At 46.7% G+C, this 12,070-nt stretch overlaps 1 non-coding gene across 1 annotated transcript; it reads right to left on the reverse strand.

Moving 5' to 3' along the window:
• Positions 1–9,276: 9,276 nt before the first annotated feature.
• On the reverse strand, positions 9,277–9,467 carry LOC132816284 (U2 spliceosomal RNA). Its single transcript, XR_009644777.1, has one exon. It is a non-coding gene; the product is annotated as a U2 spliceosomal RNA (small nuclear RNA).
• Positions 9,468–12,070: the final 2,603 nt, after the last annotated feature.

Consider the following 12,070-nt stretch of genomic DNA (forward strand, 5'->3'; position numbering starts at 1 on the left):
TTCCACTGTTTACAGTCGCTCAGGTGAATCCAACAATCTTTTCCCTTGACTTTCACTGAGGTGAGCATTCGGAACAACACCTAGAATGGTCCTTTCCAGTGGGGTCCCAGCTTCGGAGTAGGACCCACTCGCCAGTCTTTACTCCTTTCTAGTCACTGTCGCGATCGGGGGTGGTTTAGTGGTTTCCTTCACCTTTAAGTGGAGAGACTTTCAAGACATCGTTAGTTGTTTGAAATAACATTGCATTTCATCTTCCATTATATGCAGATCAACCTGGGGTGATGGAGCATCGTTGCTGCCCCATGAAGTTCGTCCAGGGTGACCACACATTATTTCAGCTGCTGTGAGACCAGTACCGGTTTGGTGAGTAATGCGTATGTGGTACAGGGTGAGGGGACAGAACCTTTAGCCAATTCAGTCCTGTTTCTAGAATGAGTTTAGCAACTTTGTCCTTCAGAATTCCACTTACACATTCTGCTATTCTCGCTGCCTTTAGATGATGTACACAATAGAACTGCTGGTCAATGTTGAGTAAGGTACACAGTTCTTGGTTAATCTTTCCATTATCAGGTGATCATCATTGAGGCATGCCAAAGCAGGAGATTATTTATTTTAGGAGAATTTGGGTCCATTTAGTTGTTTGTTATTAGTTGTTGGGAAAGCCTGTATCCAGTTGCTGAATGTATCTATGATGACAAGGCAATATTTGTACCATTGCACTCGTGGTAATTCTATAAAGTCCAGTTGTAAAGTGTTGAAGGGGCCACTTGGGACTGGAGTTCTTTGGTACATCGAAACGGTTTCCCTGGGTTAACCTTCTGGCATACAAGACAATGTCTGGCCCTTTGTTCAGCTGTCTCATTTAGGTGTGGGCTCCACCATGTTTGTAATAAGAGCGCTCACTCCTCCATTTCCCAAGTGAGTGTCTGTGTATAAATTGTCAACGAACAAAGGCGTTTTGTCTGGCTGGGGTATGCCAGTGACCAGGATTGCATACAGCAATATTTCTGCCACATATCTTTTTCTGAAGCGGGGTGTCCCCTGACGTTGTAAAATAGTGGACATGCTTGGAGAACCAGCATCATTTCTGTCGGAATCTTCCCCACTATCAAATAAAGTCTGGAGTCCAGACATGTCCAGTGGTGCATGAGAGACAGTTTTCTCACTTTTGTCTTTAGTAGGCTTTGATTTAAGTTCATACATTTCACATAAAGCCTTCAAAACCTTCTAACGAAGGGTTTTCCCTTTATCATTCTTACATTTAGCAGTGTGTTCCAAAGAAATTTGACACGATTTTTCATTTAATCAGGTGGCCACCATCCTCCAATTAGTAATTAAATCTTTCCATTTTTGCAAAATATTAGACTTCCACACCTCTGCCTCTGCTTTTGAACATTTATCTAGATCCAAGATCCCCCCAATGGCCATTGTTCATTTCCCAATATCTTGCTCAATCGAGCGCTCAATCTTCGATAATTTAACCTGTCATGTGGATTGTCGTGACAAATATTTCCTAACTGGTACCAAAGACCCCATGTATCAAATATCTGTCCCATTTGTCTAAATGTACTCTAACCATTTTAGATTTGCCAACAATACACGCAAATCAATTCCGGATAGTCATCCACATTCCTGCATGCTGTTTCTGAGACAGAATGTCGCCCCCACCCACTTCCAGAATATTCAGCTTCTTGGAGAAAGACACTATAGTTTAACCCTTTAACATTACATTAATGTCCGGAAAGATAGTACAACTTAATCTTTTAACATTACAAAGGAAGCTCAACACTTCACAAAATGGTGGCCCAGGGACAAACACCAACGCAGACACATAACTGCCACTGGTTTGGAAACACATGTCATGCAGCAATAAATTGGTGGTAGAAAGAAGCTATGTGCAAAAACTGCAACATAAAAAAGAATATATTAAGTGGGTGTATTTGAGGAAGACAATACAAATATCATGCAGTGAAAGTATAGGAAGAAATTCTAAACACTATGAAAAGGGAAAGAGAAAAGCCCAAACTTGCAATCCAGTGAGAACATAGAAAGGTACAGCACAGAACAGGCACTTTGGCCCACGATTTTGTGCCATAGGTTAATCCTAATGTAAAATAAAATAACTTAACCTATGCACCCCTCAACTCACTGCTATCCATGTGAATGTCCAGCAGTCGCTTAAATGTCCCTAACGACTCAGCTTCCACCACCACCATTGGCAACGCATTCCATGCATTCACAACTCTCTGCGTGAAGAAACTTTCTATACCTTTCTCCTAATATCTTAAAACTATGACCGCTCATAGCCATCAATCCTGCCCTGGGTAAAAGTCTCTGGCTATTGACTCTATCCATTCCTCGCAGTATCTTGTCCACCTTGATCAGGTCTCCTCTCTTCTTCCTTCTCTCCAGAGAGAAAACTCCAAGTTCAGTCAACCTCTCTTCATTAGGCAAGCCCTCCAGTCCAGGCAGCATCCTGCTAAACCTTCTTTGCACCCTCTCCAAAGCCTCTGTATCTTTCCTATAGTAGGACGACCAGAACTGGACACAATATTCCAAGTGTGGTCTCACCAGGGACTTGTAGAGCTGCAGCAAAACTTCCTGGCTCTTAAACTCAATCTCTCTGTTAATGAAAGCCAAAACACCATATGCTTTCTTAACAACCCTATCCACTTGGGTGGCAACTTTGATCTATGTACTTGCACACCCAGATCCCTCTGTTCCGCCACTCTGGCAAGAATTCTGTCTTTAATCCGATATTCAGCATTCAAGTTCGACCTTCCAAAATGCATCACTTCGCATTTATCCAGGTTGAACTCTATTTGCCATTTCTCAGCCCAGCTCTGCATCCTGTCTATGTCGCGCTGCAGCCTGCAGTAGCCCTCGATACTATCAACGACACCTCCAACCTTAGTGTCATCTGCAAATTTACTCACCCATCCCTCAATCTCCTCATCCAAGTCATTTATAAAAACTCAAAAGAACAGAGGCCCAAGAACGCCACTCAACACTCCTCCAGGCAGAATATTTTCCATCTACAACCACTTTTTGCCTTCTGTCAGCCAACCAATTCTGAATTCAGATAGCCACGTCTACCTGTATCCCATACTTCCTGACTTTATGAATGAGCCTACTGTGGGGAACCCTATCAAATGCTTTGCTGAAATCCATACACGCCACATCCATTGCTCGACCATTGTCGACCTGTCTTGACACCTCTCAAAGAACTCAATACGATTTGTGAGGCATGACTTGCCCCTCACAAAGCCGTGCTGACTGCCATTAATCACACTATGCTTTGCCAAATCATCCTAAATCCTATCCCTCAGAATGGGCAGCACGGTGGCACAGTGGTTAGCACTGCTGCCTCACAGCGCCTGAGACCCGGGTTCAATTCCCGACTCAGGCGACTGACTGTGTGGAGTTTGCACGTTCTCCCCGTGTCTGCATGGGTTTCCTCCGGGTGCACCGGTTTCCTCCCACAGTCCAAAGATGTGCGGGTCAGGTGAATTGGCCATGCTAAATTGCCCGTAAATGTAGGGGTATGGGTGGGTTGCGCTTCGGCAGGTCGGTGTGGACTTGTTGGCCCAAAGGGCCTGTTTCTACACCGTAAGTAATCTAATCTAATCTAATCTAAAACTTTGCTGACCACAGACGTAAGACTGACTGGTCTGTAATTGCAAGGGATTTCCATATTCCTCTTCTTGAAAAGTGGAACAATGCTTGCCTCCTTCCAATCCTCCGGTACAACTCCTGTGGAGAATGAGGAGGCAAATATCCTCTACAGTGGCTCAGCAACCTCTTTTCTTGCTTCCCGGAGCAGCCTAGGATAAATCTGATCTGGCCCTGGGGACTTATCAGTCTTAATGTTTTCCAAACTTTCTAGCACATCAACTTCATTCATCTTGATCTGGTCAAGACTGTATCCCAGCTCCTCTAAGTTTTCATTTACAGCAAGTTCCCTTTCCTTGGTGAAAACCGAAGCAAAGAACTCATTTAGGGCTTCCCCTATCTGCTCAGACTCCACGCACATGTTCCCTCCGCTATCCCTAATTGGCCCTACCTGCTCACTGAGTATTCTCTTATCCCTCACATATGAGTTAAAACGTCTTTAGGTTCTCCCTAATCCTTCTTGCCAAGCTTTTTTCGTCTCCCTTCCTGGCTCTCCTCAGTCCATTTCTGAGCTCCTTTCTGGCAAGTCTGTAATCCTCTAAAGCTGTGCTAGATCCTTGCTTCCTCCACCTTCTGTAAGCTGTCTTCTTCCTTTTGATGAGAAGCTCCCCTGTTCTCGTCATCCAAGGTTCCTTAATCTTACCCCTTCTTACCTGTCTCAGAGGAACAAATTTGTGCATCACTCGCAACAACTGCTCCTTAAATAATCTCCACATGTCTGCTGTGCCCTTTCTGTGGAACAATTGCTCCCAGTCTGTACTTCCAACTCCTGTCTAATAGTGTCATAATTTCCTTTTCCCCGATTAAATATCTTCCCTTTGTAACTGCTCCTTTCACTCTCCATGGCTATGCTAAATGTGAGGCAGTTGTGATCACTTTCACCAAAGTGCTGTCCCACTACGAGATCTGACACCTGTCCTGGCTCATTTCCGAGCACCAAATCCAAAATGGCCTCTCCCATCGACTGGACACAATATTCCAACTATGGTCTCACCAGGGACCTGTAGAGCTTTAGCAAAGCCTCATGGCTCTTAAACTCGATCTCCCTGTTAATGAAAGCCAAAATACCATATGCGTTCTTCACAGCCCTATCTACTTGGGTGGCAACCTTGAAGGAGCTATGTACTTGCATACCCAGACCCCTCTGTTCCTCCACACTGCCAAGAATCCTGTCTTTAATCCTATATGTGGCATTCAAGTTCGGCCTTCCAAAATGCATCACTTCACATTTATCCAGGTTGAACTCCATCAGCCCAGCTCTGCATGCTTCTATGTTGTGCTGCAGCCTGCAATAGCCCTTGATACTATCAACGACACCTCCAACCTTTGTGTCATTGAAAAATTTGCTAATCCACTCCTCAACCTCCTCATCCAGGTCATTTATAAAAGATACAAAGAGCAGAGGCCCAAGAACACAGCCCTGTGGAACCCCATAAACCACTAACCTCCAGGCAGAATACTTTCCATCTACACCCACTCTCTGCCTTCTGTCAGCCAATCAATTCTGAATCCAGATAGCCAAATCTCCCTGTTTCCCATACCTCCTGACTTTATGAATGAGCCTACCGTGGGGAACCTTCGTCGACCTGTCTTATCATCTCCACGAAGAAACTGAATAAGATTCGTGAGGCATGACCTGCCCCTCACAAAGTCATGCAGTCTGCCTTTAATCATGCTGTGCTTTGCCAAATAGTCATAAATCCTATCCCTCAGAATTCTTTCCAACACTTTGCTGACCACAGATGTAAGACTGACTGGTTTGTTATTGCCAGGGATTTCCCTATTACTGTTCTTGAAAAAAGGAACATTCGCCTCCTTCCAATCCTCCGGTACGACTCCCGTTGAGAGTGAGGAGGCGAATATCTTTGCCAGCAGCTTTGCAACCTCCTTTCTCGCTTCCTGGAGTAGCTTAGGACAAATCTGGTCTGGCTCTGGGGACTTATCAATCTTAATGTTTGCCAAAATTTCCAGCACATCAACTTCATCAATCTTGATCTGGTAAAGCCTGTATCCCAGCTCCTCAAAGTTCTCATTCACAACAAGGTCCCTTTTCTTAGTGAAAACTGAAGCAAAAAACTCATTTAAGGCTTCCCCTATCTGCTCAGACTCCATGCACAAGTTCCCTACGCTATCCCTGATCAGTCCACCTTCTCCCTGACCACTCTCTTATTCCTCACATCTGAGTAAAATGCCATTGGGTTCTCCCTAATCCTTCTTGCCAAGCTTTTCTCGTGCCTCCTCTTAGCTCTCCTCAGTCCATTTAGAGTTATAGAGATGTACAGCACGGAAACAGATCCTTTGGTCCAACCCGTCCTTGCCAACCAGATATCCCAACCCATCCTAGTCCCACCTGCCAACACTTGGGGGCGGCACAGTGGTTAGCACTGCTGCCTCACAGCACCAGAGACCTGGGTTCAATTCCCGCCTCAGGCGACTGACTCTATGGAGTTTGCACATTCTCCCCGTGTCTGCGTGGGTTTCCTCCGGGTGCTCCATATACTGTTTCCTCCCACAGTCCAAAAGTGCGCAGGTTAGGTGAATTGTCTATGCTAAATTGCCCGTAGTGTTAGGTGAAGGGGTAAATGTAGGGGAATGGGTCTGAGTGGGTTGCTCTTCAGCGGGTCGGTGTGGACTTGTTGGGCTGAAGCGCCTGTTTCCACACTAAGTAATCTAATAAAATAAAAGTAATCTAATAAAAAACTTGGCCCATATCCCTCCAAACCCTTCCTATCCATATACCCATCCAAATGCCTCTTAAATGTTGCAATTGTACCAGCCTTCACCACATCCTCTGGCAGCTCATTCCATGCACGTAACACCCTCTACATGAAAAAGTTGCCCTTTAGGTCTCTTTTATATCTTTCCCCTCTCACCCTAAACCTATGCACTCCAGTTTTGGACTCCCTGACCCCAGGGAAAAAGACTTTGCGTATTTACCTTATCCATGCCCCTCATAATTTTGTAAACCTATATAAAGTCACCCCTCAGCCTCCGACGCTCCAGGGAAAACAGCCATAGCCTATTCAACCTCTTCTGATAGCTCAAATCCTCCAACCCTGCCAGATCCTTGTAAATCTTTTCTGAACCCTTTCAAGTTTCACAACATCTTTCCGATATTGCACGCAATATTCCAAGTGGCCAAACCAATATCCTGTACAGCCGCAACATGACAAGCACCAACGCAGACACAAAACTGCCACTGCTGTGGAAACACATGTCAGGCAGCAGCAAATTGCTGGTAGAAAGAAGCTGTGTGCAGAAACTGCAGCATTAAAAAAGAATATACTAAGTGGGTGCGCTCGGGGGTGAAAGTACCAATAACCTGCAGCGAAAGTACAGGAAGAAATCCTAAATGGTACAAAAAGGGCAAGAAGACAAAAGCCCTGACGCACAAACCAATGAGGTGTTGTGGTTACAGATACTGGCGATACCTGCCGACGCCCCGGTCGCTCCCTTACTGAACGGCAAACCGGTAAGAATGGAGGTGGACACCGGTTTCGTTGATACGGCTGAGTCACGTTGCGCTGCAACCTTCAGAAACTGCGCGAGGAACACACACAGGTGAAGTGGTGCTTTCACAGTGGGTACGTTCAGTTATACGGTGAGTCTGAAGACACAGCCTGCGCGTCATCAAAGGAAATCTTACAGCTTTATGGGCAAGAATGTAGTTGGACAGAATCAAACTCAACTGAGTGTCAAAATTCTGAGTGACCGATCAAGAATTCTAAAGAAGCACGCTATTGTTTTCAATGGGGTGGACAGGCAGGACGCCTGGAGCCTTTGATAAGCTGTTGGAGAAAATGCAGAGGCATGGAATTGAGGGTGATTTAGCAGTTTGGCTTAGAAACTGGCTTTCTGAAAGGAGGCAGCGAGTGGTGGTTGATGGAAAATATTCAGCCTGGAGTCCGGTTACTAGTGGTGTGCCACAAGGGTCTGTTTTGGGACCACTGCTGTTTGTCATTTTTATAAATGACTTAGACGCAGGCATAACATAGGTGGATGGATTAGTAAATTTGCAGACGACGCTAAAGTCGGTGGAGTAGTGGTCAGTGTGGAAGAATGTTACAGGTTGCAGGGGGACTTGGACAAACTGCAGAATCGGGCTGAGAGGTGGCAAATGGAGTTCAATGCAGCTAAATGTGAGGTGATGCACTTTGGGAAGAATAACTGGAAGGCAGAGTACTGGGTCGATGGAAAGATTATTGGTAGTGTGGATGTGCAGAGGGATCTTGGAGTCCCATGTACATAGATCCCTGAAAGTTGCCACCCCCAGGTGGATAGTGCTGTTAAGAAGGCTGTTGGGTTTCATTCGTAGAGGGATTGAGTTCCGGAGCCGCAATATCATGCTGCAACAGTTCACCTGCTGGTGTGTGCTAGGCGGTTTCCTTTCCCTTTGCTCAACGACCTATTTGCTGAACTAGCCGGAGGTCAGCTTTTCAGTAAAATTGAGCCCGGTAAACCCTACCTCCAGATGAGTGTAGATCCTGAGTTGAAATGAATGAGACACAATCTTATTGAAACATATTGGATTCTTACGTGGCTCGACAGGGTAAATGCTGAGAGGACATTTTCCCTCATGGGAGTGTCTAGAACTGAACAGAATAAAGAGGCACCAATTTAAGAGTGAGATCAGGAGAAACGTCTTCTCTCAGAGGGTTGTGAGTCTTTGGAATTTGTTGTCACAGACAGCTGGCCCACGCTGCTTGTGTGAGACTGACTTAGAATGCTGCCAGTTCTGGCTGAGGCAGCAAAGTAGTGCAAAAGAAGGCAAGGGGGTGTTGTGCCAGTCCCTGCGTACACAGCCCAGGTGCCGGATAATCTGCAGTGCTCCTACCTGCCTTATTATCTTTCCAGGCCAGTTCCGGTCAGCAAACATTGGTTTGTTTGTTCTACGTTTTCTCACGTGCTGTTGTCGAGTTAGTGCTGTCTCTTTGCTTTTCCCAGTGAGAATTGACTCTCTGAGTAACCTGCCTCTGACTCAGTCAGTCGTGATAGCACACACGATTCTGTCGCGGCTCAGTGAATCGGAAAGTGGCTGAAACTCACAGTCCTTTGCCTCGTTTTTCCGGTCAGTCACATACGTACCTATCGATTCCGCCTGCCCTTGCACTCTGATGAAAAGCATGTGCCTTAAATACGTCCCGATTATTTTTGTCCTAGCTCACAGTGTTCTCGAAATCTCTCTTTCAAGTCATCAAAATCAAAACGACTGAACCCCTAGATAGCTTCATCCCCAGCAGCATGCAGCAACGTAGCACAGTTGACCTTCTCTTGTTTTTCTGAAATGTCGCTCGCGAGTAGGAAAAGCTGGTGGGCAGCTACGGTTGCTGCAACTCCCAAATTCTGACACCATGTGGTGTGATCGGGGTCCGGCGTTGGCGGGACGGTGCAGCACGCAGCAGGGGTGAGGGGATGACATTGAGAGCAAGTGTCAAGGTGCGCAAGAGACAGAGACGGCGAGAGAAGGATAGGGAGCGGGAGCTGAACAGCTACCTTAGAACAGACGAGTTTGAATCGACTCACGCCCGGCTGGATGCGAGGTGTGAGAAATGAAGCACCGAAAGCCTGTGCTATAAACATGAAGCTGTTTTTAGATTTATAGATGAGGGGTGCACCGTTCCCGGAGGTACTGCAATACCAGGTCGATGCGTGGAGTGGACGGAGCAAGCCCCTATTCCATCTCCCTGCTCCAAAAATCAATTTAATATATGGTCCCCAGATAAGGGACGTATCAGATATTAAACTGATAAGAACAGATACTACACTTGATCTTAGCCAAAAGGCCGAGAAGCGATAACTACAATACCGCGGACTGCCTCAAGTCCCATTTGTCCTCCATGTTTTCAATCAGCTTGATTCTGTTCAAAGACTTGTAGATCACTGCTGACAGTTTCCCTGTCGCCGTAGTCCTCCCAGGATTTCTAACTAGAGCAGCAGATCCGTTTACAGCAGTTGCTTTTTTTCCCCTGTCAGTGAAGCACTGCCTCATGGTCATGTAGAGATTGTCAGTATCTCACCAATCAGGTGGGTCAGGGCTAAGCTGACGTGACTTGAGGAGGTGGTAACCAACTGCAGAACTGCACGCATTGAATGAGACATTCAGCCTGTCATGTCTGCATCAGCTCTCTGCACGAGCAACTTCCCCAGTCCCACTCGCCCTCTCTTCAGATAAGTATCCGACCCTCCGACCAAAGTCACCATTGAATCTGCCTCCAGCACCCTCTCTCTCAGGCAGTGCACTGCATATTCTAACCACTCGCTGAAGATGCTTGGGCCTAGGACACTAGCTCGATGAAATGTGACAGGCAGAGAAGAGAGCAGTAGATTCAGCCGAGCCCTCCATGTCTTTGATGTGTGTGCGTGTGTGTGTGTGGATGTGCCTGCAGTTAGAACATAGAACAGTACAGCACAGTACAGGCCCTTCGGCCCACCATGTTGTAGGGGGAGGGGAAGGGGAACATTACACAAACGGTCGCGGGATTCTTGCGGTATACTTAAGGCTAAGATTTTAACGAATATAGAGGTTTTTGTTTAAGAAATAGTTTTAAACTAAGAAATAACTTTGAAGTGTTGTGGCTGACCACAAAAGAAGCAGTAGGGGCATCTCACAATAAGCTTATAGTATGATAAGGGGAACTGGCTAAAATAACAGACAGGCTGTAACAGACAAGGACAAGGACAGCAGGGTAGTCAGATCAGGAAAATTAGAGAAAAACAAGTCAGGTAAATCGGCTTATGATAGGATGGGAAAAGGGAGGCGTGATTCCGCAACTTGCAAACTGAATAAGAATGCTTACATGCTTTGTTTTGGCGCGCTTTTGCTAGCCTGATTGCTTGAGCGAAACGCCCGTTCTTGCAAGGCCGTAAAGAATAAAATGCTCTTGTTTCCAAGACTTTGCCTCAGGCTGTTACCAATGTGAAAAGTCCCTGCCTCCCCACAAGGCAAATGATTGGAGCAGGTTCGAATTCTGACCGAAAAATCTCACTGCCAGGAAATCTCGGCTCACCTTTACAAACAGAAACTCTTACAGACTAACCCATCTTGTCTTGGAAAATGTGAACTCCCATCCCCCAACCCACCTCGTGCAAATGAACAGCACGACCAGGGATGTGAAGATCAATTTACAGCAAATCAGCCTTTATTGGTTCGGCTCCCGCTCCAAACATTCCAATTCAGTCTGCTTCCTTAGAATTGCAAATCAAGATTCAAGAGTGCTAATTGCAGCGCTAACAGCAAGCTAATGGTTTGATAGCAGCCGTGCAATCAAAAAGCAAGGTCTAAAATGCAAAATAAAGCAAAACACCCAGTAAGCAAAACCTCAGCTTCTGTGGAGAGAAAGCAGAATTAACGCTTCGAGTCCAGTGACCCTTCTCCCGAAGGTTGCAGCGAGTTCTGTTTTCGTCTAGACATTACAACCTGCAGCACCACGCGTGGAGTCAGTGATCAACTGCACCTTCACTCTATCGGTAACCACTGAGCACCTACATCGATGCATGCATCAGGACGAGACGGAACCTGAACCAAACGGACGGAGGCTCCGAAGCTCTCTCCCACCCTCTCACCTTCAATGCCCACTTGGATCCATCCGGCTGCTCCGCATCAGGAAGCATCAGTAGCGCGGCCTCAATCAACAGATGGGAATCAGAAAGCTTCCCCACACAGTCACACAGTACAGAAGAGGCCTTCTGGCCCTCCGAGTCCGCACTGACAAAGCTACTCTAAGTCTGCTCTAGTCCCACTTTCCAGCACTTGGTCCGTAGCCAGGAAAAGTTATGACATTTCCAGTGCTCATCCAAGTAGTTTTTCAAGGTTTTGAGGTTCCCCGCCTCGCTACCCTCCCAAGCAGTGCATTCCAGACCGCCGCCACCCTCTGGGAAACAACTGCTTTCTCAACCCCGATTCTCCTGCCCTCTCCCCACGACCCTTGATCCCCTTATAATCAAGAGCCTCTCTATCTCTGTGAAGCGCTTCTGTGAAGCACTACTATTATAGGACAAGCCAAACAGAGAACAGCCAGGGAATTCCTAGAGGCATGGCACTCATCCACAGATTCATTCAATAATGAATCCACATCGACCTGGACCCAATATACCGGCCACTGCAGCGGACACTGTGTGGGCGGCACGGTTGCACCGTGGTTAGCACTGCTGCCTCACAACGCCAGAGACCCGGGTTCAATTCCCAACTCAGGCGACAGACTGTGTGGAGTTTGCACATTCTCCCCGTGTCTGCGTGGGTTTCCTCCGGGTACTCCGGTTTCCTCCCACAGTCCAAAGATGTGCGGGTCAGGTGAATTGGCCATGCTAAATTGCCCGTGGTGTTGCGCTTCGGCGGGTCGGTGTGGACTTGTTGGGCCGAAGGGCCTGTTTCCACATTGTAAGTAAGCTAATCTAATCA

This window comes from Hemiscyllium ocellatum, chromosome 5 (assembly GCF_020745735.1).
Source record: "Hemiscyllium ocellatum isolate sHemOce1 chromosome 5, sHemOce1.pat.X.cur, whole genome shotgun sequence".
NCBI classification, from domain to species: domain Eukaryota; kingdom Metazoa; phylum Chordata; class Chondrichthyes; order Orectolobiformes; family Hemiscylliidae; genus Hemiscyllium; species Hemiscyllium ocellatum.